Raw genomic sequence first — 16,586 nt, forward strand, 5'->3', positions numbered from 1 at the left:
GTCTTTTGGTTGAGATTGTGGTATTTAGTTTTATTTCTCTTGTTTATTTGTGTTTATATGTATCGTACTTGAGCAAATATAAAATTAAATAGTAGGGAATGTTTTGTAATTCATGTAATGACACATTTTTTGTACCAAAAGAATAAAACTTTTGCATCAAATGCTTTCTTTCTCTGAAAATCAATTTTTCATATTTATGAAATAGATTACGACTTGGCTTACGTTTCTGACCATCGCTCGCTGTTTCTACTTGCGGTGGTGTGTGTAAACAGTAATGAAGGTAAATTATCTGTCTGCTGTCGGTTCTACTATCTTCTACCTAGAACCAGTTAAGACAAATAATATCATGCCACCGTTAGTGTTTACAGACACCGACGCAAGTAGAAATAACGAATGATAGTCAGGCACGTTAGTCAGATCGATCTGTGTCGTAAAGATGCCAGAAAAATTGCGTCATTCGACGCGCTATCAGTCTACGATAAAAATACGTAAACAGATCCTTCATTCCTTGAGTAGCTTGGATAAACAAAATAGTCGCTGTTCGACTAAGAAATGAAAAGCAAACGTTCTAATATTTCACGACAATTACCAAGAAAATTTTCTTCTGTTTATTAAGTTTCATTTGCGCTTTGTGTATTCTTCCACTTGTTTCAATCACCTTGGCTACGATTCTGACTCTTTTTGTTTTTCTCTCATACTACAGTCCTATTGTAAATTGATATGTTTTTAATAACGATACAGTGCTTCGTTATTATTTATATTATTCTTAAATTGTTAAATTAGGTGCTTTGACTTTTTTTGTTCCTCCTATATTTTTGGCAGTAGTTTTTCCCGCATTCAATTACCCAGCGCTTCCGGCGTGGGCGGTACTTCAAAGTAAAAATAAATATTTGGACCGCGCAATTGTGTCGTTGTTTAAACATAATTCCCGCTCGTTCATGGTGCGCGCGTGAAGTAAATCCAGATACGAATTGCTCTTCCACTGGCAGTTGTTTGTTCTTTCGAAACTGTATTTGATTTGCTGAATTCTACTAAAATCAATTGTTTAACCTTTGGCATGCTTTAATTGATTTAATTTAAGAGGAATTATTCTTACGGTTGAGATATGGAAAATTTGTTCTCTTTAGAAAACCAGTGATGATGTTAGTATAAAGGATGGCAGTATTCTCAGAGATATACGATTCGTTCCGTCGAATTTTTCTTTCTTAGACCCTTCGAAAATTTCCAATGGAAGCATTTCATCTATATGTACGCTGTGAATTTTCCACAGAACGATTGCATATTCTATAGACTAGCATATAGCCTTTCATGCTCCTCATTGTTAGGACGAATCCCAAGAGTACTATGAAATGTATGCCAACTGTGAGAGTTTCGTTCCCGATGCAATTCCAGGAGGAGTAGGATGATCGTTGCTCAAACAGTGTTTCCGACACTTGCAAAATTTTCTATCGACCGCTGGAAAATTTCATCAACGCAATAGTGACCTCTCCAAGATTGCCAGTTACACATCATGTTTGTGTCAATAAATAAATTAATGGTTAAATAAACAAATAAACGAAGAAATCGATGAACAATTCCTGTATACCATTATACACATAAATTACTGATTGAATGAATGAACAAATAAATGCATACACAAATGGACGAATACATCAAGAAAATACAAGTTCAACTTAACCAGTTCTTGCGAATCCTGATCAAGTATAACTGTCAAATGGAATCGATCAAATACCGAACACTTTCGGTTCACCAGATTGAATCTGTCTCCTCCGATTCCAATTCGTGTCGCGAGAAAAATGAAATCCCCTGATCGAATTTCAAACAAGTCTCTCTACCCCTAATCGCGTCTCGAATTCGCCTCTCGTGGATAGCAATCCCGTTTGAAATTACCTACTAGTCGCGGTCTCGGCCGTTACACCGGCAATGTATTCCCGCCCCCGTTTCGATAATCGTTCTCCTTTCATTCAACGTGCCGCCATTGATCCATCCCTTTCTAACGGGTTTCGTTCACCCTCGATCAACAGCCGACCGACCCTTTTTCAACACCAGATCCAACCTAATCGCGGGGGGTTTGCGTCACTGCCCGGCCGTTTACTTATTTGCAAGGGTGCGGCAGGCTCACCTCGTATATCCCATCTGGCCATTCAAGTTTCTGGGCGCGGCGGTGGAGTCTTCAATGAATCCCCATCACTCCGTGCCAGAAATGTAAATCCATAAATTATGAGCCGACCGTGAACTAGGAGGCAGCCGCTAAATTTGGATCGTTCGACGATTGGTAGACGTAGATACTATCGATCCTTCCATTCACCTCTGCTCTCGATCGTGACAACTAATAGCAGATGTTAGAGAGCCTTGGAGATCCAGGAAAAAAGCGCATTGGACACTTTCATTTGAAAAGTCTCAAGTGTGAAAATCATTTAGGAAACATTTTATTATTTATCGTTATAAACATTAAACATTTTAGTTTTACTGTTTGAAAGTAATTTAATACTTCGATTTTAAGAAGAAAGCGTGGAATAAATTCATAAAGTCTTCCGCGTCGCGAAAATATCTTTCGATGCAATCAAAAGTCGACAGCGCGGTGGATCGATTCGCGGCTCGTTTTTCCGCATTACAAATGGCTTCCTGAACGGATGTGCAGTAGAATACTGGCCTATTTTGTTCTGTCGACTTCCTCTTTAACCACACCGAGCCTCCGAACTCGGCACGCTGAGTATATTCCAAATGGAAAAGCTTTCGCACTAACTCGAATCCCCGGTTCTACAAGATTTACGTTAAACTAATTGCTACAGTCCCAACCAAAATCAACCTCCACAAAATAAACGTCGCTCTACTGATAAAAATAACAAATATTAACCTTAATATTAAACATAATTATTGTTCTTTCTGTTAAAATGGACTGGTTAAACAATGCAAATTTACCAATGTTCCATTTATGACAATGGATTTTTATGCAAATGAGTTTCGACGTTGAACAAGAATTATCTCATTTAGTATAATAAATAGACGGTAATGAAGTTGCATTAAGTATCGGAGGGTATATTAGCAGTACCGAAGAACAACGGGGGTTTGTTTTCGTGGGAAATCGGTAATAAATTAACGGCTCGGAACAATAATTCAGGTTAACTTATAATAAAGTCTTCCAGCTTCAAATAACGCGATACCTACAGGCCATTTGGATAATTAAATTTACCTACTTTGTTTCAAATGTATTGCTACAGTCCTTGTCAGAATTGAATGAAAAGAGCCGATGGAAGGACTCGTTGATCGATCGGGAACACGGATGAATGGAATAATATTGATACAAAAAAAAAACGCTGCCTAAAATTTCTCTCCTTTTCGATGGAACCAGAACATCAATTTGGCAAAAACAATGAAATCCGATTAAAATAATTTCTGTAATTTTCCTGATTTGAATGAAGTTAGTTTCGAATGAAATTATAGTAGAGACAACCCTAAGTAATTTCAAGTCAACCCTCAGTTATGATAACATTTGTCGAATCTTTATATTGAAAAGATATTGTGAAATAGCCTTAAGAATAAAAAAGAGTTGGTCCGTTTTGAAACAAGACTCGTCCAATAACGTAACGAGGAATCGTTTAAACGCCGCTGAGCTTATTAAAACTTCACAAGCGAATGCTTGTTCTCTGAACGTTTTTCCACCTTGTCCTCGAAGCAATATTTCATTCCCGTACTTTTTACATTACTTTCTGTTTATAGGACTCCATCACGGCGGTGGAAAAGTACAGAGGAAACGCTTCGAGGTACACTTCTTCTATGGCGAGTAATTTTTATAACTTGTTCAACTGCAACTGATTGACACTTTCCAAGTACTTTCATTTTATATTTTTTTTTTCCGCCGTACGATAGAGTGGGAACGTTCGGGCTTTATAACTGCTCTTCAATTTGAAGGGGTCGAGTGCTTCGCGCGTGGGTTCATCGAGTCGTTGAAAATTTTTACAACATTATAGCGAAAATCTCCGACGGCTTTCGCGATTGATAGAATTTTTTCAGGTGTCGATTGTTACTTGTTTTCGTATTCTGCATTTGTATTGCAACTGAACGAATGAAACTCTCGACACATTATTTTAAAACATGGTTTGTTGATGTTATGCTTATTTTATTGTACTTGCATGGTATCTATGATACTTTTATTATATAAAATTTTAACATGTGTAGTCATTATAATATTGACTATACATAGAATCCTCTGGAAAGCTACAAAGAATCTTTCTGTGTATCAAAATCAAACAACGTTCGTGAATATATTATACTCATCTATTTTAGATCCTCACAGCACAGCTCTGAAATGGAGTAGCTTCCTCCACTCGTCGCTGCTCCATTCATTTTTGCCTCTAACTGGTCTGTGTTTCAAATTCCTTTCGGTTTTCCTAGAATCTTTCAATAAAGAAGTCGACGATGCCAGAGTCTGAATGGGAACGGTTCGCTGAGTTACCGACCAAAGATGAACAACGTTCGAGGCAGCTGCGAAACATCATCACAAAGAGTTTTAAAGTAAGCTTTCCAAGAACCAAGAAAACAGTAGCATTCCTTTTTGGCGACGGAGGCAAAAGCTAACCGTGTGCCTTTGTCCGTGAAGGCTAGAAGAATTGTCCCTTTCATTCGTGGCAAAGGGAACTAGGCAGGGAAAAGAAAGCCAGAGTCTACGCGACAGATGATTCTGGATTATATTCTCATCGTCACTTTCTTTGAGGCAGTGGTTTCTCTTGACAGTAGATGGAAATATGGTCGACACGTTGAGAAGTATTAGGTTTCATGTTAGAAAATTATAAATAAAGTGGACATATACAAAAATTAATAGATAAATAAAATACATGGAAGTAATATACGTGAAAGTAATATTCCTTTCTCAACCATACGACGATTTCAAAATAGTTCATACTTTACATTCTTCACGTACTTTCTGTTCTTCGAAACCTAGTTTTATTTAAAGTATGAAACGTAATGTACTCTCTAGAAATCGGCCAATAATTTTGATGCTCCAACGAAAATTCGAGTCACGTCTGTCCCAACTGGTCATGTAAGAATATTTCTCCATTTTCCTTTATTCTCCAGAAACTCGTAGAATGTACCACGATAACCTGTAAATTAAGAAATACATATGTGATATGTTAGGTAAAGTTTTAAATAATATACATATGTTTACCAAACGTATTTAATTAAAGTGTCTCTAAAGGTTGCACACTTTACTTTTAAGAATGTTACTGTACAATCACAAATACTAGTTTTATTTACATTATTCGCTGCAGAACCATGTCTCTGTCACAGTTACGATAATTCTCAACGGGGTCCTGAAAGTTTCCTCGATTTACTTCCGTAATTGAGTTATTTCCAATCTGAAATTAAATCTCTTTGGAACTAAGGCTGGCAATGGAAGCTTCCAACAATACGAACGCTAAAAAATTTCAATTTATCTTATTAAAGATAATTTATTAAAGATCTTTCGATTTCGCTGGGTCATAGGTATTACAGTAAACTGCCGATGCTCAATCAATCGAAGATTGGTTGCGATTAATAAAGTAAACGTAGTTTCGTTTTTCAGTGTTTTGTTTCACGTTCACTTCTTCGTTGCTTCACAGAATGTAGAGAAATCGGAATATCACTTTCTAGTTCTATCATAAGTTCAAAAGTTATGTATAATTTCAGTATTTATCACTGTCATTATCAATATTCACTTTCTATTTTTTCAATTGCATAAACGAAGACCAGTAACATTACAACACACAAAATATTCTCCTACCCAAAAATTCCCTGTTTGAACATGTCTCCCGATTAATTCGAATTATCAAGGTTCCATTGTATTTAAACTTTGAATTTTCCGACGCGTCTAGGTGAAAATGCAAAGGAGGGGTGTTGATATCGCCTCTTCGGATTTAAAAGCGGGTCGTTTCGTGACACAAAAAGGGTGACGAAAGTAGGGTTCCGAGACTCATATCGGCCGACTGCTTTATAGTTTACTGCCACGATGGGAATAACTTTGACCTGGATCGCTTGCATTGGCCGCGCATAACTGCTGACCGCTATCACTTTCCATCGTAAATGCCTCGGTACGCGCTGTCTGCGACATGCACCCGAACCGTGAATGCGCTTACGAGCCCCACGATGTACATCAAAACATCACGTTACCCGTGGAACGTATGAGCACGCAATCCGCGACGAATGTGTAATTGCCTCGCAATCTTTCCACGAACTTGATCAAATGCACCTGGTCACGACGTCCGCGGATTTATTCCCCGACTCGTCGTCGCTTATTTTCGGAATTACTTCCTCCGCCAGCCGAGATTATTTTCGGAAGTAATGCCTCGAACCAACAGGCTTTTTTCATCACCGTCGTTAGTCGCGAAGTTGGCGTGAATTGGGTTATTAATTATGTTTAGCGGACGGGAAAAGTGGATCGACAGGAACAAACCTAAATAACTTTCTTAAACAATAATGTGTTCGGTTAGAAAGAAGAAAAAATAGATGAAAATTCATGTACTAGAAGAGCAATAAGAATCTACAATAGTAAAAATGCGAGGTACAACTTTATACGATTATTAAACAAGATGAAAAGTCTAATTTATGTAAACTTCATAACAAAGAATGTAAACAATTATGTCGTTACCATTTTAGTGTATCTTTGAAACAAAGTTATTTACAAGTTCTGATTTATGTGAACCCCCCTGTATAGCTGTTTAATAAACTCCTATCAAGAATTGGAAGTAAACTTTACGGATCGTTAATTTATCATTCCAATGATCATAGAAACACTTTCGCGCTAATTATGGAGTACTTCGTATCGGTAAATGTTCTCCAGGAGTCGATAATTTTCGAACTCCAAATAATTTTACTGATAAACTACGCTAAGAATCATAAAGCCGAGGGGTCTGAGAGTTTGTAAGTTCGGCACTGCAATTAACTTCCATCGCACGGGAAAAATTTTATGAAACTTTTTCAGGATATACACGATCGTGCCATAACCTAGTGGCGCGGTAGATGAGTGTGTATTCATGGGTAATATAAATTTATTGTTACGAGTAGACAGTATTCTGCAAACTGGTTAACTATGTAGTTAGGCCACTTGAAGTGTATATGCTTGGAACCTTCAGGATATACTATTTTTATATTAATTCACGATGAGCTTTGTTGGAAGAGCTTAATTAAAGTTATAAGTCGAGAGGAAATTAAAAGAATTTACAAAATTGATGACTAGCCGAAAGTGTAGTACAATTAATGTAGTCGTAAAAAATGTGTAATTTATGTGGAAATAATCCACAATAAAAAATTGTTGAATAAACAAAAATTGACTGGTTTACTTGAAATGTCTTATGGGAAACTTCATGTATTACTGCATGAGTAATTGTACACTCGTGTCGCACATAACTTGCATTCGTGTTACACACGAGCCACATTGACTACAAACACGTGACAGGAATGGGAACGCGACGCAAATATAATGCGTATTGAATTTGCAATCAGAAGCATAGTTAGCTTAGAACCGTATAAGGAAATAGTTTCGTTCATCTGCATAATTACAGTATAATTTGATTGCAAGCTACACAGCAATCTAATTCGAATCTAATATAATACGTTGCTGATGCATGCAAAATAGGCGTTTATTCTCGAACCGATGAGCTGTTAAATATATATATCGTAATAAAATTATTCTCTATGTTAATAGAATGTGAGTATGTTACAGCCTTATAGCCCCGATATAAAGCCACAAAGTTTCGTTAATAAACTACATCGGTCTTAACGTACCATAAATTCGGATCGATTCTCTTCAGACTTCTTATTAATATAGATAATGGAGGGTGTTGTGCTTCTACTTCGTGGAACGATCGCGTCTGCCGCCCACTTGAAATTTCCAGCGATCACGTAATTGCGTCGAAAAAAAATAAAAATAGAACGGAAACGTCCTCCGGATAAAGAGACGGAGACGGAGACGGCTCCGATACGATGCGAGATTCAAAGAGGCCTCGGCGGTGCCCCGTCGATGGCAGAAATCTTTCTTTCGCTTTGATCTTGCTGACAAGGTTCCGAAGGCGGGCACAAATACGCGAGTTTCGCGAGGCCTTCGGAGTATATCGATTTCAGATTTTCTGCTGTCGCGCAGCTACGACTGATGCTCCACTTTTTAAGGGAGGGCTACCCGCGGCACCCCCGTCAATCGAGTGTGCATGAATTATCGATCTCGGCGAAAGCGGAAGCGCGAAAAAGGAAGAAGCGCCGTCGACGCTCCAGTTTTCGCGAGCCCGCGAAATATTGGGCTGATCGGCCGTGCGAATCGTCGCTGAAGCATTCTCGTCACGCTCGCGCCGAGGGCCGCTTCATTTCTCCAGCTGATCCAGCCATTGCCTACGCAACGTTGAGAAATCATTAATTGCCTCTAACGGCACTATAAAGTTATATCACGACCAAGTCGATTGGTCCAACGAATATACAAATACACATCATCTACCTGAATTCGTAAGTTCACACAAAACTCTCTACAGAAAATTGTATCGAGTCTAGAATCCTGTCTTACGTTCTCCGAAACGCAAAATGCTGTTCGAGAGGCAGTGGTACAGTTGGCGAACCAGTGACCGAAATATATTCCGTTGGGCAATTTTTCCGTATTTTTCCGCAACGCTTGCCCACCGTTTCACGTATGATCTGCAGCCTCGCAGCATGGAACCATTGACCTAAGTCGTTGGAACTCACGCCTAACCCATTATTATCGTGTTGCAAACTCTTGCGCCCAATTGTAGAAACCAGAGGCCGGGTCAGATCCGACCGAAACAATGGAGGAATTTAAAAATCCTGCAATCGTCGAGGCATGTCCGCAGCCTCGGAGCCAATTCGGCTGAAAAGTCCATCGATCTCGTCGAACAGGACGCCAATAACGACACTCTCGGGCGAAAAGCGATCAATCGTAATTCTCTGGTGGCGTGTTACGACGTCCACGGACACGTGCCAAACACGTCTGTCCTAATTATTTCCCGTGGCATACGGCCCTTAAATCTTTCCAGGACGAAGCCGTAGGCACGAGGTGTATCCTGACCGGCGACCGAAGACTAATGCAGCAGAAATCCCAGTCGTCGTTGCAAGATTCAGTGGCACGCGCGGCCGGGCGTGATGCCAAACCAATTCAACTGCGATAATATTTGCATAAACTGGTTTCATCGTATCTGCCGCATAAATCACGCCCTGACACGCAGTAGAAACGCTCCGTCCTCTTGCATCGCGACTTTGAAAAGGTAGGAATCGACTAGGCCTCGGGGCATTCGCGAAGAGCAGTAGCAAACGATTCCAGAGATTGGAGAACCCGCGGCCTTTTCAGGTATTCCATGTAGGTGTTTAGTACAGTTTGTCAATTGTATAGGCTAGCGGATCTCATTGTCATAGTAGACATGCATATGTATCTTTATATATACATATAGATAAACAAGTAGTTGACAGAAATTTGTGAAAGTAACGAGGGGGAATATTTTTTGTTAACAAAACTTTAAGAGATACCCCAAAAGAAAGTTTTACATGGTGTCAATGAATCGATGCATTTGAGAAGGAAGTCTCATCACGAGATAATGGAGATAATTAAATTCTACTTTCCCACCACAATTTGTTCCTTTAACTAGAATTAATCTATATTTTCCATGACAATTATATTTCTATTTCTTATTGTATCCATGAATACACAGATCAAACTTTAATTAAATGTGAATTATCTTGTAGTTTCAGACTACCAGGTACACGTCGTGAATCGTTAATTACATTTGTGCAATGCAAACTATGTAGTTGGAACGACGAATGTTCGGGCAAAGAGGATAATAGCTCAAATAAACAAAGGTGTCTGTCATTCCATGTACTCTCTGTCCAACGGTAGGTGTTGAGTCCTTTCATTTGAATGTACAGTGGTTAACCTTGTAATCCCACATTATTCGCTAGTCACTGCTGAAACTAAATTCCTAGTGTGCGAGAGGTCGCCTAATCGCTGTTATCGTTACGGTCACGGCGTCTTTGCGAAGCATTTGTTGTAACACACATCCTGAATTATAGACGCCCATCAATTGTAGCATCATGATTGAATGTACTCTGCATATCAAAGGTAACACGACAATTACTTAAAAAATATTGTTTATTATATGTAGTTTATATTGACGTATATCATTTTCTCAGAATTAATTCCCAAAGAAAGAATACTTTTAAACAATCTCACTGCCTTAATCCCGTTAATTCAACTACGTTTATCGAACTAAAAATAAATCAAGACGTGACAAGAATTTGTTCTATTCAACAATTTTCTGTAAAAGAATTAGGTATACGAGCAGGTTGAAAGCACCGAGTAGTCGCAAGCGTGACAAATTCTCGCGAATTTTTTGCGCGATGCGCCAACGTGTTTTTTCTTCGTCGACGATCGTATCGTATCGACGGTTTTATCGCCCTGGGGAAACAATGCGGCCAGGTTGGAGCTCTCGATGGAAATCTAGTCTGTCGCTTGGACACACGTCGCACGCGTATGCTCGACCGTTCGTCGTCGTGCTCGACCATGACGCGGATTTTTCAGCAGTGAAACTTCGTACGCGCGCCCGTTTAACGTCAGTTACCGTGCGATTTATGGAGCGTAACGACGCCGTAAAATCATTAACAGCTGGCGTTTTTTCGCCCGTGCGAGGGAGGACCTTTCATTGGAACTGTAGTTGGCTGCATGCATTCGTACACCGCCACACCGTTTACTCGTTTTCCTTATTTGAGACGTAAAGCGGTCGCGCCGAGCAGAAGCGTTGCCACAGCTTAGTTTCTGGCATGAAAATGTTCGTAACTAATGGATTAAATGAATTTCTCGGTTCTCGTTTTGCAGAAAATTAAAATGGCCACGATATATCATCCAGTACATGATACTTTATGTTTAATAATTATTACAAATTAAGTATCTTATAGCAAATTTTAACTAAATGTTGAACTATAAATCAAATAAAAGTCACTTTTTTATTAATCGATAAGATCGTCATATAATTTCAGTTTTGTTGAAAGTATTCGCAAATTAATTTATTGCGAAAGGTCAATCGAAGACAATCAAGAATTTACCAAGAGGGGTCATCGATGTATAAAAATTGAAAGTGGTGATAAATTGTTAGGGTGAATGTGAGATAATTTAATTGGAAATTTTATTCTTGGTTGTTATTGCCCAATAACGAGGATTAAGGCTACGCGTCGTTTGGATTGCAATTTCAGCAGAGGATATGAAATATCGGAATTTCGAGAATTGAGAGAGTAAATGATTTATATAACGTGATTACGCTGGAAACGTTGCGTTCATAATCAATCAAACGACAGTGATGGCGAGTCGTGCGAAACAGTAGCGTGAAATGCGAATTGTTTGATTAAAAATAAATCTGTTTAAGCAGAGCGTGACAAAAATTACAGGCTTTAATTGTCAAACTAAGAGTCATGAAAAACGCATACACAGTAATTATTTGATGTTAAATAAATTGTGGAGAAACGTTAGGAGAGGTCTGAATGAATACGGGGAAAAAACGTTGCAAATTAGGGGTGCAAGCGTCCGCTGTTTTGGAAATCAATCAATAAATTCCAGCGTAGCAGTGTCACCGTGCTGAGTAAGGTGCTGACAGGGATTTCCCTGTATTGTTACAGCACCTCTGTCAACAGTGCTGACTGTTCGAACGGCAGTTTTCAGTTGGTACTTTGCTCCTTGAATGTACGAATTTGTCGCAATTGAATGTGCTACAGGGTGCATCGAAAAACTCTTCAATGCTCCTTCAAAGAGTCGACAAGAGCACTTGATAGTATTCTAAGACTCGAAAGTGGATCGAAATTCTTTCTCATTATTCCTTCCAAGGTTATCGAAGATTCCACTCGCTTGACTACAACGAGTCCTTTATTACGGACGAGAAACTTAAATCGTCAATTTATCGTTCAGGTACGGTATTCCCCCGGGTATATGAAGGGGATCGAATTTCATATTACATACAATGCGCAAAGTAGAAATGACTAGTAACTTTATGTTCTTTTATTTTCAACATCAAAATATAGAAAATATATGGAATGTATATGGAATTTCCTGACTAAAGATTGAAGGATATTTAATAATTTACGTATTTCAAATGCAACTCACTCACTGTTGATTATCATTTTGTATTGTGTATATATGTATGACACGCATACAGAAGTATACTATTCGTAGTACAAGCAGTTTTAGATGACAATTCTAGTGCGACAATTGTAATCAATTTGTTCCGATCCATTATCAGATAATCGATCATTCATGTAACTGGTATTCAGGTAATTGGCATTCTCGTTAATCGACATTTAGATTATCGACATGTCACTGTATGTCACTCTGTATAGAGAGAGGGTTTAAAAATTCACTGTTGTATTGAAATCAATGAATTTTAAATGATATCTCACGTAAAAAGAATACAGTTAAAAAAGTAATACAGCAAGTATTTTTCGTACAAAACGTCGTTTGGAATGTACTAAAGTTAAAAAGGTTGTGTAAGATAAAGTAAGATATTTAAAACATAAACACGGTTTTAAGAAAACTAATTCTATTCAATTCGAAATTTTGTTCGTTTATTCGAAAAGACCGTGAGTGTAACGAAGTTTAAGAAACACTGTCCTAGACTATGCAAATAACACGAATTATACACCTCGCGTTATGCGACGCCGACGAATTTTTTTATTCAGTCCTCTTTCAGAGCTTAAAAATCAGATTACGAGCAGAGCTACGAATTCTCGTTCGGAATTCCGTTTCGGTTAGAAACTTTCATTTCCCTTTGCCGAAATTGTGCGCTGTACAATGTGCTCTGCAACGCGGATTTTGTTGAAATTTCAAAGGCACTTTACATTCACTCCGTAGCCTCCGAATATTTGTATTATCCGTGGGAGTTACTGAAATTAATTTCAATCCTGGCATTTTTCACATCAGACCCTAACTCCTGGGAAATACTTGCTTTCACTGTTTCAATTAAAAGAATCTCGTAACGCCGAGGTATTCTCTGAAACGCAATCCACATCAGAGACAGCCAAAATACTCGGATGGATTAAAATTAATTAGAAAATGTATTTAAAAGAATTCGAATTTGATATATTAAAGAAAATAAATTTGGTTGACATTCGTGAATTTCGATAACGTCGTAAAAATAAATACAACGAGAAACATTAAATTCTGTAAGTCTCAATCGACCCAAAACAAAATTTGATCCTCCTAGCAATGTTGGTAAATATTTACGTGGCGATGAACGTGTTAGTTCGTAGTAGAGTGCCTGGTAAGCAGAGAACCGTGAGAATTGTTTCAAAACAATGCCAGAAAAAAAAGTGTTTCGACGCTCCCTCTGCTCTCCTTTCCAACCGTGGCGCTCCGTCTGCGTCCGAATAATTAAATAAATAAATTCCGACCGAAACTCTCCGTGGACGAATTTCGTTACTATTAAAAAAGTTCCCGACGAAAGAAGGTCGTTGGAGCGAAGAGGGCCGAGGGGATCTCGAAATTTTTTTAATTAATTCATCGGAGCCACGGGGTAACCGAGGCTCGTTATAGCGCATGATCCCGATATCACCGTGACTTTTAATCACGATGAATTTGCGGCGACGGAATCAGTTCATCGGCCTGTTATTCCCTGTCAACGTGGATACGGCTGAATGCACGGCTGCGACCGCGTCATAATCTGTCACCAAACCGCAGCTGACGCACGCACAAAGGACGAGGCGTTGTCAAACGGGTCGTGTTTGGTTTTCAGCATGGATTCTCTCCTATCAAAAGAGAGCCATACGGCCGGTCTAATGATAACGCAAGTGATCTGCGGCGAGGGAGAGGATCAGAGAACGGCATTCGACGGGCCGATGAAACGTTTCAATCAGTCGCGAGGTAATGATGTGCGACGGTTTGATAAATGTTCGTGTAACGGTTCCGTGCGCGAGCTTTTTGCGAATTTACTGTTTTTGAAAAGTGTGCTTCTGATGTTGTTGCGTTGGAGAATTTTTGTACTCGAGGTTTTTGTATATGTACTTACATTGGAAGTGGAGTATCGTTTGGCGCAAGCATTTCTTTCGGTCTGTTCATTGAATATTTTGGGGATCTTGATATTATTTAAATGAAATATATATGCTGCATAAAAGAACGTTGCTTGTATCGATTTCAAGCTACTGGATGTACTATTATTATATTTTGTACCTGTGTACTATGTGTGTATTAAGTACGTAGTCAGGTTATATTCACAAAAAAACCACAGAATTCTTTTAAACCAAAATAAAAATGATTTAAAAGTGTTTGGGTACCCTACTTTTACTAAGCAAGTATAGCATGAATTATAAAGCGAGTTCTTCTTCTGTGGGTGGATGAATGTCGTAACTGACACAGTGGCTTCTCGAGACGTGACAATTTGTCAGGAATGAGAACACGGGACAAAGACGAGTATCGAACCACTCTTCACCTCCACTCGCTCGAGAATACTCGACAGTTCATATATTACAATCGATGACTATTTGTCCCTTTTTTCTCGTATTGCGGCCGAGGACTCGCCTCTTCGTTTCACGTATTTCTTCTAACGAACATCGTACAAACATACCCAAAAAAGGTTTCTTCGTCATTTTCCTTATTCGTGTATGTAGTCACTATGTTTTTTTACAGACTTGATGTGTGCAAAGATAATAGCAAGGTCAGTGTAAATAAACTACAAATAATATATCTAAACAAGTGAAAATGTGTATACGTTGATATAAATTAACGTGGTGTTTGTTGTAATTGAATGGAAATGATACAAAAGAGAGGCTAGTCGAATCCTCGGAAGTCTTCGCAGAGTTGAGGAAGATGAAAATGCCTCGTGACAAAATGAGGTTCATCCGGTGATGCGCACTTATGCGACTGAATGTGCTGTATCCAAGAGTCCTCGCATCAAATTAAGGCCAGGCCCACGTTATAGTGCGACGGGATGCGATCAACGATGAATCGACGTCTCCGATACGGGCGTCACTGTAAAATGCAGCAAAGTGCAAGGCATTGGTCGTACGTTGCAGAAAATGTTACCTGCCATTTGCCGCGAGAAATCGGAAAACAAGATCGTTCAAATAAGCGACTTGATCTCATTTCGAATCTTAGGTGACGTTGAAATATACTACAGCATGATATTACCCTAGTTGTTCTAGATTTTTGTATATACTATGCTACAATCGATACCAGAGATCGTCCAGTTATTAAAAATATTAAAATTAAATTAAAGAAGATTTAATGTACTAGAGGCCTTTATATTAAACGTAATAAGCATATTCGAGAACGGTGGAGGATGACACGTTTCATGGTTAGAAGGTTATCTCTAATCAATTCTTGGGCGTCCTTCACGCAGATCTGTGAAATTCAGAGGGATGAATACGTCAGTCGGTGTAGATAATTGAGACAGGGAGGATCTCGTTTTAAGCATTAAATGCACTGCGCTGGGTGGATTCGTTGCATACCAGAGATGCGGCAACTCGAGGCTAATGCACGCTGTAACATATTTCCCGCGTACTTGAAATTTGAAGCACGCGCACTCGTCATTTGATTATGGCGCGAGGGCTCGATGAAATCTGAATCTCATTATATCTTTCGGGTCCGCAAAGTCATTATTTTCATCATCCATCCGCGTGTAAACTAACGAGCAACGAAATTTTCTACGCCATTAAATAGAGAAATAATGTTCCGCCAAAAATATATACAATTATTAAATTTTACGTATATACGTAATTTACTTGTTCAGTTGTGTTTACCAACCCTAGAATAACTCGAGGTATGCGGGGAATGTTCTATTTACAGAAAGAAAAAGATTCAAGAGGTTAAAGAATTTTCTGGTGGTGCATGGGAATTTTCGAGGCAAACACGAGCGCCGAGTGGTTGCTCTGCCGTAGGTTGTCGTCTCGAATTAAGGTCAATGCACATTACATAGCAATAAAACGCGACAGAATGATCGGTTCCTGTCTTTATGTAAATAGCGTGGCGTCGCAAGAGGAATTCGTTTCTCGTTGTAAAGCGCCGAAACGAGCACGTTGCCGCGCGGAGAAAATAATAACAGCCGCACTCGTCCTAGAGACTTTGGATCTGTGTCAATCGATCCTTCCTTTCCTCTGCCCATCATAGCCTCGTGTGAACTCCATCTATTGCCATGTGGGTTTACGCTGTTCCTATATATTCGATCGAGTTCTTACAGATTTTTTTCATTCCTCGTAGAGGTGTAAAACGAGTTCTCAGTCGTTTAAGAAACTTCTGTTTTATGGTATCGCCGCAATAAAATCGTAGAGAAAAGGATTTCTAGTAGGGAGCCTTTTCAGAACATATACCGTTGCGTCTAGGTTGAAACTGAAATCGAGGTCGAGGTCGGAAGATTTATAGTACTTCCATCGAGACGGGAGCTTGTGATACTTGAAACGTTATGTTGTAATTGGACGGATGTATTGGTGAATGTGAATTATTAGAAATTAATTTGGGTATTTTTTTAAGAAGCATTACAGTGAATAATAGAAGAAAATCTACGGACAAGATTTGTTAATTATTGCGTAGAACTATTAAAATAAATTGAAGAATTAAACATTGAAATATGCTTGTTAAATCATACGAT

At 38.9% G+C, this 16,586-nt stretch overlaps 1 protein-coding gene and 1 long non-coding RNA gene across 3 annotated transcripts in view; one reads left to right on the forward strand and one right to left on the reverse strand.

Moving 5' to 3' along the window:
* The window catches only part of LOC128883032 (protein tipE), a 66,500-nt gene extending 61,996 nt beyond the window's left edge, over positions 1-4,504 (forward strand). Inside the window, exons 5-6 of one of the 2 annotated variants that reach the window (XR_008458697.1) lie at positions 3,721-3,764; positions 4,396-4,504. The gene's annotated coding sequence lies outside the window, so the exon portion shown is untranslated. Of the gene's footprint in view, positions 1-3,720; positions 3,765-4,395 lie in introns of those variants that run through there. The other variant, XR_008458696.1, reaches the window with a different exon arrangement.
* A 458-nt stretch (positions 4,505-4,962) lies between these two features.
* LOC128883064 (uncharacterized) lies at positions 4,963-9,040 on the reverse strand. The gene is made up of 3 exons (XR_008458703.1): positions 8,462-9,040; positions 5,257-8,358; positions 4,963-5,102 (listed from the first exon to the last, which is right to left on the reverse strand). It is a non-coding gene; the product is annotated as an uncharacterized LOC128883064 (long non-coding RNA).
* Positions 9,041-16,586: the final 7,546 nt, after the last annotated feature.

The sequence above is a fragment of the Hylaeus volcanicus genome, chromosome 1 (assembly GCF_026283585.1).
Source record: "Hylaeus volcanicus isolate JK05 chromosome 1, UHH_iyHylVolc1.0_haploid, whole genome shotgun sequence".
NCBI classification, from domain to species: Eukaryota; Metazoa; Arthropoda; class Insecta; order Hymenoptera; family Colletidae; genus Hylaeus; species Hylaeus volcanicus.